This window comes from Oreochromis niloticus, linkage group LG20 (genome assembly GCF_001858045.2).
Source record: "Oreochromis niloticus isolate F11D_XX linkage group LG20, O_niloticus_UMD_NMBU, whole genome shotgun sequence".
Lineage (NCBI taxonomy): Eukaryota > Metazoa > Chordata > Actinopteri > Cichliformes > Cichlidae > Oreochromis > Oreochromis niloticus.
The window spans coordinates 16,080,522-16,095,712 of NC_031984.2; the positions used below are offsets into that span (position 1 = coordinate 16,080,522).

The following is a 15,191-nucleotide window of genomic DNA, read 5'->3' on the forward strand; positions in this document are numbered from 1 at the left end:
TCCCTTCGCCCACACACTCAGGCACTAAGACGTGTCTAGACAGAGACATTTTGTGCGTCCACATGAAACAAATCAATTAACCAAGATCTGCTATGTCACAGATGTTTGGGTAATAATCAAGAAGAAGGAAGACTTTTGAACTTTTTTGTTTTTATCTGTGTGTGACCCTGTGCGCACATATGTTCGCATGTGCATACATATGCTGATTTTTATGCTTTCATGTTTATTGGCACAGGTGCAATGCTTCAGCGCAGTCCTTGACTTTGAACATGCCAGATCAGGAAGTCAGCAGAAACAGAAGGGGTTCTGATGAAAGAGAAGCTGAATACCAGTGAAGGTGGAGGTGAATGTTTTTTCTTACACTAGATGGGATCTGGAAGTGGCTTTAGTGTCCATGTGGCTGAATTTAAATCAGTAATCCTGAAAGTACAAATGTAAACATTAGATCATGACTAGAGGCATTTAAGTTATGGAGAATTCCCTGCAGGTTTGACTTGTCCTCTCCTGTCTACAATCATTAGTGTGCCTAATACTCTTTATGTAATTATTGTTGGTCTGCTGTTTAACCCCTTCACTGTGAAGCCCCTTATTTGCGGTTAATATGTAAAAGGTAGCAGCTGCAGCGGCTAGTTTCTGATTTTGCATTGGCTGCGAAAGGATGGGGAGCTTTTTGGTCCATTCCTTGTAAAACCCACTCAAAATGTGTAGCAAGCATGTAATCAAAGTCACATAAAAGTCTTGTGGACACAGTTTTCCCTACAATATGTCAGTATTTATAGTACAAGTCTGTGTTTTTTATACAGTAAATGTAAAAATGGATTTTGAAACTTCTTGGCTGGGTTGGCTGGAGTACACAACCCAACAGGGGTGATCAGAGCAGGGTGATCGACACCAGGAAGTGACTGGGCGTGACACAGGAAGCAACTACTAGTGTTTGGTTTGCATTGAATGTTACTTGCTGTTTTGATAAGAGGACAGAAATACTTCAGTCTAAAAAGAACAGACTCAGGAAATGCTCCACAGTGACACCATAAACTGGCCATTTTTTATGGAAGAGTGTCTGATATTGAATTGCAGTAATAGACTATTGCTCTGTTTGTTTGAGGGTGCAGACTTGCATGAATTTGACTGGAGTCTATGCGCAGCCTTAAATGTTTGGTAGCCTGTGGTAGACACAGTGCTGTAACTTCAGCCACATCATTCACTGCAAAAACAATGATGTCATTTCCGAAAGCCCATACTTGGGTTTCTTAGTCTTTTTCCTTTGCTCTTTCCCCCTGTTTTTATCTTTTTCTGCTTTCCCTCGAACCCCACTGGAGTCTCTGGATTGAGGGCTCTTTGTGGTGAAGTTTAACATAGCACTGGCTGCTGGCACCGGCCAGTGCGGCCTCTGCTGGGTTTCCTGGTTTGCTTTTATACCTAATTGCTCACCACATATGTGACAAATGACGCCAGATGCAAGAATGGGGAGAAATCCAGCTCCCTCAGATTTATGAGCTCCAGAGAAACAGTTGGCCTTATTTATAGAAGCCTTTTTACTGGACCTGGCCCCAGGGAGTGGAGAGTGACTTGACCAAGTGCCAATGTGCACCGTGGCACGTGTGATCCATTAGGTATACTGGAATAATTCACTCAGGTATGTGGAGCAGCAAGTTGTCCGGGGTGCGTGTGTATGTGTACGTGGAAATGTGTTAATAGTGCAAGAAGAGGTGGAAAAAATTTCAATATCAGAACAAAGCAGAGTAAAAAAATGTTCCTGTCACGTGTTTTTAGTGGATAAGCTTGTATGTTACATTCACTGGAAAATTAAAAACCTGTGCTGACTACATTAAAATTGAAAATGCAGAAAGAAATTTTGAATTAATAACCGTTATTGCTTAGTTACATTTCAAGTGGACTAATATTACAGCCTTATCTAAAGAGAAAAGCCAAAGCAACTTAGATGGTCTTTCACCTGCATTATTCTCATTAATGTTGTATGTTTTTGCTTATGCTGTGTTCCAGTTGACGCTGAAATTGGACGTCAGAGCTCCCTGTTAAATCCAAAATCAAATTTAAAACCTTTCCTCACATGTGGGTCTTGGATAATCAGATCCCATCTTACCTTAAAGACCTCATAGTACCATATCACCTTAATAGAGCCCTTCACTCTCAGACTGCTGGTTTACTTGTGGTTTCTAGGATATTTAAAAGTAGAAAGGGAGGCCTCCAGCTTTCAGCCCCTCTTCTGTCGAACCAGGTTCTACTTTGCATTTGAACCACGGAAACCCTTCCAAGTTTTAAGCTATGGCTTGAAACGTTCCTTTCTCTTATAGTTAGGGATTCACTCACCTTTTTCACTTGCTTTATACACCGCTCTGCCTTTAATCATTAGTTATTATTAATCTCTGGCTCTCTTCCACGGTGTGTCTTTTATCCTGTCTCCCTTCCCTCACCCCCAGCTGGTAATGGCAGATGGCCACCCCTCCAATTGAACTGAAATTAGCCTAATGACCAAAGCTAGCATTATTGACTAACAATAGGCCTGGAGTTCAGTTTTGTGATCGTTGAAAAGCAAATTGCCATGACCACTGGTCAACAAATTCATGGCCAAAGCCTGGTCAATGTGCTGCTTACAGCTTATTTATCCAGTCCAAATTACACAGCAGTGATGGTACAGTGGTGTTTATGTGCACTGCCTCCATCTTGGATTGTCAAGTCAGGATTGGTGGGGCTGCTTCAACTTTACAAGCTCGAAGTTTTACTTTAAGGGGTATTCCAGTTGAAGATTCTTACTGGGAACTTAGAAATTCCAACTTCTGACTTCAAATGGTACCCACCATTAGCTGCCAGACCCTTGAAGTAGAGCTCTTTACAGCTGGCTGATGCTTATCACTCATGTACAGTTGTCCATTCCACTTTGATGCTGTTACTTGGTGCAACAAAAGAAAATCTAACATATAACACAATCTGCACCACAGTGCCATTATTGATTATACCGTTATATAGCATTATTGATGCCATTATTAGATCCATGGCTCTGTACATGTGTATTTTATAACCACCATACACACACAGCTGCAGACCATCAAAAAAAAGTGTTATGTTCCTGAATTATCACTCTGAAACTTGTAGCTCGATTTTACCAGAAAAGTCCAGAGCTGTTTGTGCTCCTGTTTTATAGTCTCCTTCAGTTGCTCTTAGTTATTACTATTTTTGAGTTTACTAGTATGAATAAAGCCTTTTGTGACCCACACAAGGAAAAGTGCAATCACTGTTTGCACAGAAAAAAATGTTATGGATTCTAGTTCAAAGACTGGTGAGAGACCCTTAACCTAGAGCAGCATTTAGACTGATTGGCGGCATGTTTGATGCTGCTTCTTTGACTCCTCTGTCCTGTCTCGGCTCCCTCAGGTATGCAGGGCAGGGGTTCTTGGCATCTGCAGCTTTAGACTGCAGCCCATATGAGCCCTACTTTACTACATGTCTGCTTTGCTGAGCTCACAGGAAATTAGGGAAGAAAAAAAGAAAAAGCAAAGCTTAAACTCACAGACAAAATTTGACCATTTGTGTGTTGCAGTGAAAACTTGATTCTTCGATATTTAAATTGAATGAAAAACAGGCGATAAAGTGTTATTGCACTGATTTTCCACCTATTTCCTGAGTGGTGTGCTGAAGTGATGACTTATAACAGTAAATAAACACCCTCAGCCCTCTTTTGAATGCTAAGAAACTCATTTACGAAACTTGTAAACATCACTGATGGCAGCCTGCTGTATTTACTGCGGAACAATACTAACAAGTTTTTATGAGTGTTGTGGGAGTGCAGTGGTGGGTGGTGAAGGTAAAAAAGGAGAGAGATTAGAAGCTGTACTAGTTTGGGTGATAAAAGCTTTCCTCATGGTCCTAGATCACAGCACAGTAAATGGCCCCTCTTTTTCTGCAGCTTGTGCCAAGTGCTTTTCTTCTTTCTTTCTTTTTCTTTGTCAGTGCTGTTTAGAAATTATAAACTCAACACGCAGGCAGACCACAGAGCTCTAACAACAGGTATTCATTTTGCTCCCTGGGCAAATCCTCTATCCAGAAAGGAACACAGCAACTTAAATGCAAACATGATGTGTCTTTATTTCGTTCTCCAACAATCTGTTTTAATTATGTACTGACACTATTGTGCATGCTTTTTTAACACCGTTATACGATATTTTTGTTTTTCCAGTTATCTATTCTATTCTAATCTATTCTAAGCCTTTGTAATAGTTTGGGGTTTTTTTTTTCATTTAATTATAAAAATATATTTGGTGTTGTTGACTTGGACACCCGAGTTTGTGAATCCAATATCTCAAGAGTGATGCAATTAGGATTTTGTCATTGATACCACAAAAGTGCATTTGCTAGAAAATCTCAGACATTCAAATCCTGGTGACCTTGAACTCATGATCAAGGGTAGAGGTCAAGTTTTCTGAAAACTTGGCCTAGGATTTTCTAATTGATACCACAGGTGCATCTGCCAAACAGTCTCGGATCCCCAACTCCCATTGAATTTTTGTGTCAAATCTGATGAGAAAAAACTATGGAAAAAAATGTTCTGATATGAAATAAAACTGTAGTTTTATCCAATCTGAAACCTTTATTGTCTGGTTAAAACATGGGACACACTGGAAACGCTTCAGTGTCCTCTCAGAAGAGCTAGAGGTCCTGGCATCTCTGCTTACTCTAATGAGTAGTGTAGCATGGATGGATGGATATTACAGTAAATAATATGGTACATAATGCAAAGTCAACAGAATGGAATTCTTATTGTCGCTTGTACAACAAATAATATTTTTTATTACTAAAACTAATGACATAAGTAAAAGACAAAGTGGAATTAGAAGGAAACAATTAATACAAAGTGTTACTTGGTTACTTGATTACCTAAATACTTTGTAGTTGAATGTGTATGGAAAATATGTAGAAAAAATTTCTAACAGGGAAAAATCCAACTAATCATAAAGTCAAAAAACACTAATGTAGCTCAAGCTGAAAATAAAAGGGGGAACAGCCAGTGGACGGTTTTCATGCAATAGTTTTGAACATATCTGCAATTAATGCACTGCACTTTTTTCTGTGTGTTTTGATGGTTGTGCTTTCCTTTGCAGCTCTGATTCAACTTTACTAACTTCCTTTTTCTCCCTCCACTGAGTGACCGATTATATTTAGATGAATTTTGAGATTTAAAATAAGTGGCTTGGTGTTTAGGGTTTTGTTGCTCTTGAGTGACACTCCACTGGGCTTTTTCACTTAATCCCTTTTTATATGGACAAGCCAGGAGGAACCAGCTGGCACCAGTCAGTGACACTGTGGAAAAGTGAATGCTTTTGTAACTCCTGATGCACGCTCTCATTGTACAGGGAGGTTTTGGACCACGTCCGAGAGGGTGGTGATACCGGCCCTGATCACAGTTAACGCACTGCATGATAAGCTTAGAAAGCACGCCAAACTGCGGCTGGAGAACTGCAGAGGTCAGTCTCAAGAATCAAATCCCTCCATTATGATGGAGTGATGAAAGAGCAGTGTTGGGGAGCGAGGAGGCATCTGAAGGAAGGAATGGAGAGAAAGATTAGAGACGGGTGTGAACTGCATACTGTCAGGACAGGAGAACAGGTGAGAACTGAAGAATGAGGCTGATAAGATTTTACAGACAGATCAGTGATATTTAACGATATGGGCAAGGAAAGGCAATCATTTAAGCTTTAGTATTATAAGTTTATTACCCTTTTAAGTGTTAGCCTCATGTGAGTCATGTGTCTGTGGGAAAAACGAGGGAGCATGCAAACACATACTGTATATCTTTACACATACCACACAACTTTGTAAGTGATTGGCTCATTTCTGCTGTTTTTACCACAAGCCACAGGAAAGTGAACAAATACAAGACCACAAAGCAGCTATTGTGAGATTCAACCTCTACATCAGACAAGGAGAGCATCACAGAGGAAGCTATCAGTAGAAAACAACTACAGCCTGTGGATTGAACTGATTTATTTGATTTTTAATGTGATAGTGCAACCCCAGGTGGTAGTAGAGTCCACAGCTGGTACTTCTCATAAAATAAACATAGACAGGGTTACTTCAACCTTTTCGCCCCCTTAAGCCACTGCAAAAATCCCTAATCAGCTGACCCCGAGTGGGCCAGTACTGTCGAAGCCTGTTTCAAGTCCATCTAATCCTTCTTTATCATGTGTGTCTTTTTTGCTTCTGGAGAGATTTCAGAGGGAGTGAGAAACGGTAAAGCCGACTGCTTACACACATGGAGAAAGTTATGTCCTTTCACATACCCTGCAGTGCTATCATAAGCACATCAGCACAGTGCGGGACTCTCTCTGTGAAAACATACAACCTGTACGGTGCCGGTGTGAGCTGTGGATACTGGTCCGACTGAGGTCCAATAATATTAAACCGCACCGTATACTCACGCTCAGTGATTTGCTTGTGTTGTAACGGTGAGAACTATTTAAATTCTTATTGTCTAAGGCGAGTGAATAAAAATGATCACTTGTGGCTGATTAATGGATATTTTACTGAAATGTAATGCAAGAAAAACAAATATATATATATATAAAAACACATATATATATACATACATATATGTATATATATGTGTGTGTGTATATATACAATTTACATTATAAATAAAGGTTTAACAAGGGGATCTCTGTTCAATCAATCTGTGCCATTAATGTGAAGTTTTCTGTGACTCATCGAGATTTATCATTATTGTGAGGTTGGTAAAATAAGAGCCTCATACAGGGCATGCCTTGTGCTGAAGTAAAGTGGAGTGTTTTCCTTCTGCCAGCTTTGGCTGAGCTTAAATGACGTCTGTGTGTGTAGGTGTATATGCATGCGCGCAGGCATGCACAAGTCCATGTGTGTCCGTGTGTGTCTCCCCCTGTACGCACATACACGTGTCTGTTTTTTTGTGCTTGCTGCTGCGTGTGCATGCCCATCACTCAGCCTTCAGCTGGGCAAACCTGGAGGATTGCGTCACATGCAGAGAAAAGCACAGTCCTCGCCAGTAAACTAGTCTTTAATTGCTTTGCAACTGAGAACACATTGCTGAGGAAACAAGGGGCTCTTTGTGAGTGCCTGTTCATCTCAACGCACCTCATATTTTGTGCAGACCACCGACCCCCACCAGCATTTACTATAAAAAACAAAGCCAGCAATTAAAAGACTAAGTGTTTGCGAACATGCTCACATGCAGACACCCTAAAAGTGTATGTGTGGGTGTGTGGGTGGATGGGTGTGTAGGCAAGCACGTATGTGTGTGCCAGCAGTTGCAGTTCATAAATGATGGCCTTAACGGCAAGAGATGATGGCACAGTTTACATAGCACTGTGGGCAGTAGTATAATATCATCTGTCCCCAATAAGATTTTTTTGTCTTTTTGTTTTTATTATTAATGTTACATAGCAACAATAACCACGAGATGAGTGTGGGAAAGAAAGATTTGACCAGTGATTTTGTGAATGAAATTTCAAACAATGAGCAGGATTCTGAGTAGAAAGACTTGGTAAATTGAAATAAAGCTTCTTCAGATATCCTATAAGGAAAAGTTTTAAAATGTTACTTTTATTGAGAAAATAATTATGAAGAGTCGGCAGTCTATAAATAAGTAAAAAATAGCTTTTTAACCAAAATGTAATCAAATGAGATACTGAACTAAGAATGTATGCACTCACATACATTCATCTGAGTGTGTGTGTGTGTGTGTGTGTGTGTGTGTGTGTGTGTGTGTGTGTGTGTGTGTGTGTGTGTGTGTGTGAGAGAGAGAGAAAGAGAGAAAGAGGGAGAGAGAGGGACTGATGATAGATCTAGGCTGGGTGGTGGTGGTCTGGCTATGATGTAAACCAGATGTGGAGTGGATGCAAACTTTTGTACCCAGTGGGGAGAATGAACCCAGTGTATATGTGTGTGTGTGTGTGTTTGTGCATGGAGCGCACCCTCACTGATTACAAATCCAATGTAATTTTGCATTGCACCAACCACATTTGGCAGAGCAGGGATGCTGTGCTTGCTGGAATGAGCTCATGCTTCATATAACTGATCCATAAATTCCATAGGCTTCATATAGCCACTGCTGCTCTAGATCTCAGGAGTTTGAGTAGTTTTTTTTCTTTTTCTAGTGACTTAAAATGTCAATACGTGGCAGTTATAGGTCAGTGTGGAGGACTGATCATTAGCTTTATTTGGAAATCAGTTTTCCCAGAAAGACTACCTGAGAAACAAGTCACGCATACTAATACTGAGATTTCATAGCAAGAACAACTGTTCAGAATGAACCAAATCCCTTTTTAACAAATTAGCCAAATCTAATCAACCTATCTGCAAGAACAGAGTGCGATGCTTCCATTTGTTGAACCTTTTTCATAGCACAGGCAGCATAGTGTATTTGCAGCAATCTATTAGATCATCTTACCAAATCGGTGCCACCTCTCTTATTTGTACTTTCTTAAAATTTTATTAGGCAAGAATGAACAGACTCACTGAAGTGGTCAGGTGTTTTCAATGGATGCCAAGAGAGCAAGGATTACATGAATAAACTGGTGTATAGAAAGAAGTAGAATTCACTGAGGCAATTCACGTGGAGCAGATTTATTTAATTGCCCTTATCTTAGTATCATGAATGCAGAGTCTGTTTAAGGATAACCAGCTTATATTTTGAGTATCCACCCTGATGTTACGCTTTCTGTATCACTATTTCTACAGGAGTCTAATCTATAGAGTGTGTAGACCTGAATGTTTTTAAGTTAAGGCTGTTACATGAACACAATGTGTTTGAACTTCTCTAATGTTTGGCTGCTGCATGTGCAGTGTGTAGACAGAAAAAGAAAGAAATCTATATGTGTATTTGTGGTAAATGCTTCTTAAAATGATTACAGGAAATGTTTGTGTATGACTGCACTGTGAATAACTGAAATTACAGTTGCTCACATACATCATTAGCTTATTCTGGAGTGAAAAGCTGCAGGGAGCCAAATACAACCCCCCCAAGCATCATTTTCTGTACACTTACCCACAATCAATTTAGTCTGTAAGCACAAATATTAGCATTCATGTGTCAGAACTTCAGAAATAAGCAGCGGTGTTACAATGGCTCACAAGGCATCTGTCAAACAACACCTGAAAGAAAAATGACCTCAGCTACTACCAGTGGCAGTCCGGGCATGAAAAATGGTCTGTGGGCACCGATCGGTACCTCAATCAGCTTTTTTTTTTTTTTGACTTCTTGAATTTTCCAGTATTCCAAATAACTACTACTATAAATATCAGTGAAAATGCAGAGAAGGGTACATAAGAAAAAAAATTACATTTAGCTGTTTGCACGCAACTCTGCTGAAACACAATTAAAATGTCTGAAAAAGACTTATCTTCAAAGTCCCAGAAAAAAGACGAATTGGTGAGTATGTGAGTGTGACATGCAAGAAGCCCAGCCAGAAAAAATTAAACTGGCGATCCACTGCTGATGGCACTTGCTGTGGGGATGTCCTCCATTTTTACCAATTTGGTGAAAATGATGCATATGGGGATAATGTGCAAAAGATACGAACTGTTAATAATGTTTCTGTGATGTTCTCTGGGCAGATAATCGGGACTGCTGTGGAGATACTAAATAAGTAGCACCAGTGTTTTCAAGCTAAGAGAAGCATTTGGAAACAAACAGTGGTTGAAGCACTGTTACCAAAACTGGCATTACATCACAGTGGCTACTGTAATTACACTTTTAAGGATTTTCATCTTATCTTATCTTATCTTATCTTATCTTATCTTATCTTATGTTTTAAAGAGCTGTATGATTTTTATGCCATTTAAGAAAAGATTTATAATACATGTAGTGATTAATTCTATAATTGGATTTTATAGTTGATGTATGAAAAAATAGTGCCAATAACACACAAAGTAATTAAAAAAATCATATCTGTCATTCTTTCAGCACACAAAGGATTGCAAAACTTAAATGTAACACAGACAATAAAATCAGCGTGGCTGCTGGCCTGGTTGTGTCTATAGTATGAACAGTGTTTATAAGAGATACTGGAATTGTCATTCAGTCTTTCTACAATTAAAGTTGACCTTTATATTACTAAAGCGTTTTCCCTAAGTGGAAGTATTTGTGGGTTTCTTTTAATGTGGTTAGTGTAAAAAGTTATGCAAGACCTGGAAATTAACAGTCTCTATTTGTAGTGTATTAAAAAAATATTCCTCCTTCAGTGTTACAAACTGAAACTGAGCCTTTGATGAAAAAGCCTACAGATACTAACAGACAGTAATGGACTTTCCCCATCTCCTGATAAAAGCATGGGAAGTTTCTCAGTCATTTGGTCTTACTGGAACTGCTGTTCCTACAGCATAAGTTGTCACATCACAAAGCAAAGATGCTTCCTCTGCCAAAAGGTCCCACTCTGTTGCAAACTCACAAGGGGTCTCTGTGTGACCCACTCACCGCCTTTCTGTCTTGTCTGGAAAACTGGAATGAAAGTAAACTCTGGTGCACTGCTCACATGGAATGACAACAGCATAAAGAACTGTTCTGGTACTTTGCAGATGAGAGGAAGAGGAAAAAAATGACCTGTGATCATCTATGTATACTTTCTGGAATGCCTTTTCAGTCCCATACAAACATCTTTAGGAGTTTCTCCTGGTTCTGTTGTGGAAAAAAGCTTTTTTTCCATCACAGAAAGGCACTTTCACTCCCGTGAAAACACTGCTTTTATTTGAGGGAAAATAGATTTTGTGCATAAATATTCTCATCAGTGATCAATAGAACTTGGACTACAAGCAGAATCCAGAAAGCTTTCAGTACCAAAGTCATTGTTCCTTTCATGTGGATATCTATTTAGATTACACTTTGCTAAATTAAGACTGGTACAATCTTTGTGGCATCACTTTTTTCTTGCGGAGCCTTCTTCAAACCCATGAGAAGAGCATGAACAAAGGTTATTTCTGTGTTAGCAAAATATGGAAATCTCTCTCCAAAAGAGTCCTTCACAATATGTCCAATCACCCTGATAATAAGAGGCTTATGAGCAAAATGTACTTCAAGGCCCTTTTTTGTGGTAGTGAAATCAGTTCATTTTATGTACGCACCATCTTACCATACCAAAGACAACACAGAATATTTCCTTTTTCTTTAGCTAGAAAGCACCAGTCGAGTGCCTGTAGAGTGTTGAGAGCAGGTCATTTATCACCATCCATCATGAACTCTTGTAGATGGAGGCCTGATTTTATTGCCGGTGTCACATGTTAAAAAGCACATTTTACAGTGCAAGCAATGGAGAGTCATATCACCACAGGGAATCAACACACCAAGTGTCCAAACAATAAATACATTTCATGAGGAAGAAGTTTTGTTTTGGGTAACTTTACACAAAATACACTTAGGTCTGCTTGTTGAGACCTTACTGCTGAATTTGATGGCATTTGTTGGACTCTTGGGTGCGGTTTTGAGTATACATGTACAATCTTGCAACTCTCTAGGCTCGGGACATAATATAGGGACATAAATAACAGCCATTTTCCTGGTTCTTCTGGTTACTTTTTGAAGACTGGGTTGCATCCCAGGTCACTACTGTAAGAAGGGATCGAGTATCCTCATTGCTAAGTAGCTGATGTCACCGACCTGGAATCCATCCCATTTCTGTACTTCTTCCTCAGTGTGCCTGTGCCCCTGTGTCTATATCTAATAAAAGTCTGTGAAAACCCTAGAGAAGACTGATAGCAAATGATGGGGTTGGTTCACGGAGGGGTTAGGGAAATCAAACTAACAGAGTGGTGTCCTATTTCACTGCAATGGATTCATTTTGTATCTCACCTCTGCAGGAGGGTGCACAGAGACGCTACAAACTGAAGGCTCCTTTCACAGCTTATTCGCTAAGGGAAAAAACTGAAAACGGGCTGTATGTCACTTGGAAAAAGATCCTGAGTTGAAACCAAATAAAAACGAGGAAACTGCACCTACAATATAGTGCGGTGTAAATGTCACTGACTTATAGTGCATAAGCCAAATGCTCAGGAGGCCGTGGACTTTTGAAAAGCTGTATGAACTTCCTCTCAGATTTCCACTCAGGGTATGGAGTCTGTCATTCAGAGTAAGATAAGAATACTTATCTAAAACCACTCACAAATGCAGCACAAAAGAAATACTATATCTGCTATTAGCTAGAAAAAAAATACATAAAAAAATAAATAAATTGAAGGAAACAAATTGAATAAATCCTGACTCACAAGACTTACAGTGAACAGAAACTGTTTTGGCTGAGTAATGCATCACTCAAGCAGAAAATTTTATGTTTGGCTCTTACACAGTACACTGCAATTATGTCATTATTAGTACTCTTTATTTTTTCTTTGGCTTTTTTTCTTTGACATCTATTGGCCCGAGTGTTCGTTCACCACAGTAATAACGACCAGAATTATTATTTTTTGTTCTAAATTATCATAAACTATCAAACTAGGATAAGTCAGAATCCCAGATATTTCTCATTTTACCCTGACATCTGGACAGTATGCTGGGACACATCTGTTTAAAATTGTGCCAGTCGTTTCAGTGAAAAACTGTATTTCACTGCAGCGATTTCTGCCAGAATGGACAAAGATTTAAAATAGTTTCCTTCTAACTGTCTCCCTGCCAGTGTGCAGTGACAGTTTATGGAGCAATGGGGTTCATCTTCAGCAGGAAGCAAAATGCTTCATCTTCACAAACCATAAACATGTGAGTCTGTGCAGCATAGGCCAACAAAAGAAAACTGCAACAGGATAAGCTAAATGTAGGGTACACCATGGGATAAGACCAAAAGAAATAAAGAACCAAAACTCCAAAATGCATTTCAAAGGTTTTGTTTATGCACTTGGATCTGTTTAGCCTACATTACTCAATAGATCCACCCCCTGCTTGAGTGTTTGAGGGGCTCTCCCTCTTGTCAATATTTCTATACATATCACTAAGCTGTGTGTTTTTCTTTCTTATTGACTTGTAAATGAAGACTAAATAGAGTAGCCTAAGCGGTGCAAAGTCCACACACAGGTGAGAAGGGAACTGCAAACCAACCCTCCAAACAAAGAGGTCAATTCAAACAGCAGCTTCTTCCTCCAAGTCTGGCTTCTAAACTTTAAAAATGAGCTGCACATGCATATAAATGTGCTCTTATCAATAACATGAGGATTAAGAAAACCTGAAAACTGGGATGGAGCCAAGAGATATACTGGCAGCATGTCCATGCCAGAGTTTATACCCCCGCCAAAAATAGCTGTGACCAATTAAGCAAGGTATGAAAGTCACCAAGTTCCTCTACCAGCTACTGAGAATGCTCTGTGCATCTCTCTAGTGTATTATGCTAATCCTCTGTGACCCTTCTGGAACATAAAGACACCGTTATATCCCAGGATTACTGCCTATTTCTGGCAAACTTCTCCTTAAGTTAGATCCATCTTGGATTCCGTCTCTGTAACAGCTGAGTGCTGTGTAATGTTTGGTCCTTCAGGATTTATATAAACTGGATACTAACTCTAAAAATGACAACATTCTGGTTTTAGTGTCTTCTTACAATGTGTCTGGGACTACTCGGAGAGAAACATGAAAAAAAATTCATTTATAAACCTAGTTCCGAAAAAGTTGGGATGCTGTGTAAAATGGAAATAAAAACAGAATGTAATGATCTGCAAATTTCATAAATCCATATTTTATTCACAACGGAACATAGAGAATGTGTCAAATGTTTAAACTGAGAAACTGTACCATTTTAGAAAAATACTTGCTCTTTTTCAATTTCATGGCAGCAACACATCTCAAATAAGTTGTAACAGGCCATGTTTGCCACTATATAGCATCGTTATGTCCTTTAAGAGTCTGGGAATTGAGGAGACCAGCTGTTTGACTTTTAGGAATATTGTCCCATTCTTGTCAGATCCAGGATTCTAGCTGCTCAACAGTGCTGGATCTTCCTTCTCATATTTTTCATTTCATGATGTAACAAATGTTTTCATTTGGTGAAAGATCTGGACTGCAGGAAGATCATTCAACAGCCGGACTCTGCTTCTAAGAAGCCATGCTGTAGTAATAGATGCAGTATGTGATTTAGCATTGTGTTGTGTCTTTTTCAAGCATTCCATGAAAAAGATGTCTGCAAGGGAGCATGTGTTGGTCCTAAACTTGTATACACCTTTCAGCATTGATGGTGCCTTTCCATATGTGTAAGCCACCAATTCTATAGGGACAGTAATGTTGCTTACCTGCTGTTAGTTTACCTAATTAGTTGGAAAAAATGTTGCAAAATGTTCCTCCAGGTGTTTCTTTTTAGTACCAATTTTCCAGCCTTTTTTGAATACATGCTGCTGCCATCAAAAAGCTCAAAAGTGCTTATTTTTTATTGAATTAAGTTTAGCACAAGCTAGTCTCCTTTTACTAAAGGTTTATGTAATGTAAATCTTTACAACTCACGAAAAAATGAATGCAGACAATCGCTCTCACTTATCATAGAAACTGAACTGATTCGACTAAATCCCAGGAAATACTCTTTAGAGACGCAGGAGGCATTTATGTGCAGTAAGACATAAGTGGGGGGCTGGGACGTGAATCTCAACTGAAGCTGTGGCTGGGATATTTAATGACTGACCGCAGTGAAGCAAGGAGGAGGTCCATTGTGTCCAGATCTACAGCGTCTTAGCTGGCTGCAGCCATAGCCACGCACATGGCACTGCATACTGGGGCTATGCTTTGATGTACAGCCGCTCCCAGAGCAGATGGAGAAAGAAAAGAACAGGGTAAAGAAATAAAATCTTTCAGGGACTGAATAGACAACAATTAAAAATGCGTGATGGGGGGTGCGGGGTGAAAAAAGTTCAAACAGAATAAGACAGCAGCTTTTTTTGTTGTTTATCTGAGTCTGCTTTGAAGTGAAATATCTTCATGTATAACTTTGTATTTTTGTGATGGTGCAATAGAGAGAGAAAGAAGAGCGACACATCAAGTGATATCAGTCAGTCCCCCTCTTTGTGCGAGCCACCGGGCTGGAGTTGGGGTGGGATATGCAAATATAGGCTGTCTATCTGCCTGCCCCTTCACAGGCAGCAAGAGCAGCACATTGCTTCTTGCACACACACCCTCACTCGTGCAGAGAGCAGATTACTTAGAAGGTCGAGCCTCGGCACCAGGTTTCCTACACTGCATTTGTGTA

The 15,191-nt window shown here is 39.6% G+C and overlaps 1 protein-coding gene across 3 annotated transcripts in view; it reads left to right on the forward strand.

Annotated features, from left to right (window-relative positions):
• Window positions 1–15,191, forward strand: part of emilin3b (elastin microfibril interfacer 3b) — a 39,104-nt gene that overhangs the window by 6,785 nt on the left and 17,128 nt on the right. Inside the window, exons 2-3 of one of the 3 annotated variants that reach the window (XM_005448812.4) lie at window positions 236–343; window positions 5,370–5,622. The gene's annotated coding sequence lies outside the window, so the exon portion shown is untranslated. Of the gene's footprint in view, window positions 1–235; window positions 344–5,369; window positions 5,623–13,234; window positions 13,285–15,096; window positions 15,169–15,191 lie in introns of those variants that run through there. The other 2 variants (XM_019350241.2, XM_003438880.2) reach the window with 2 other exon arrangements.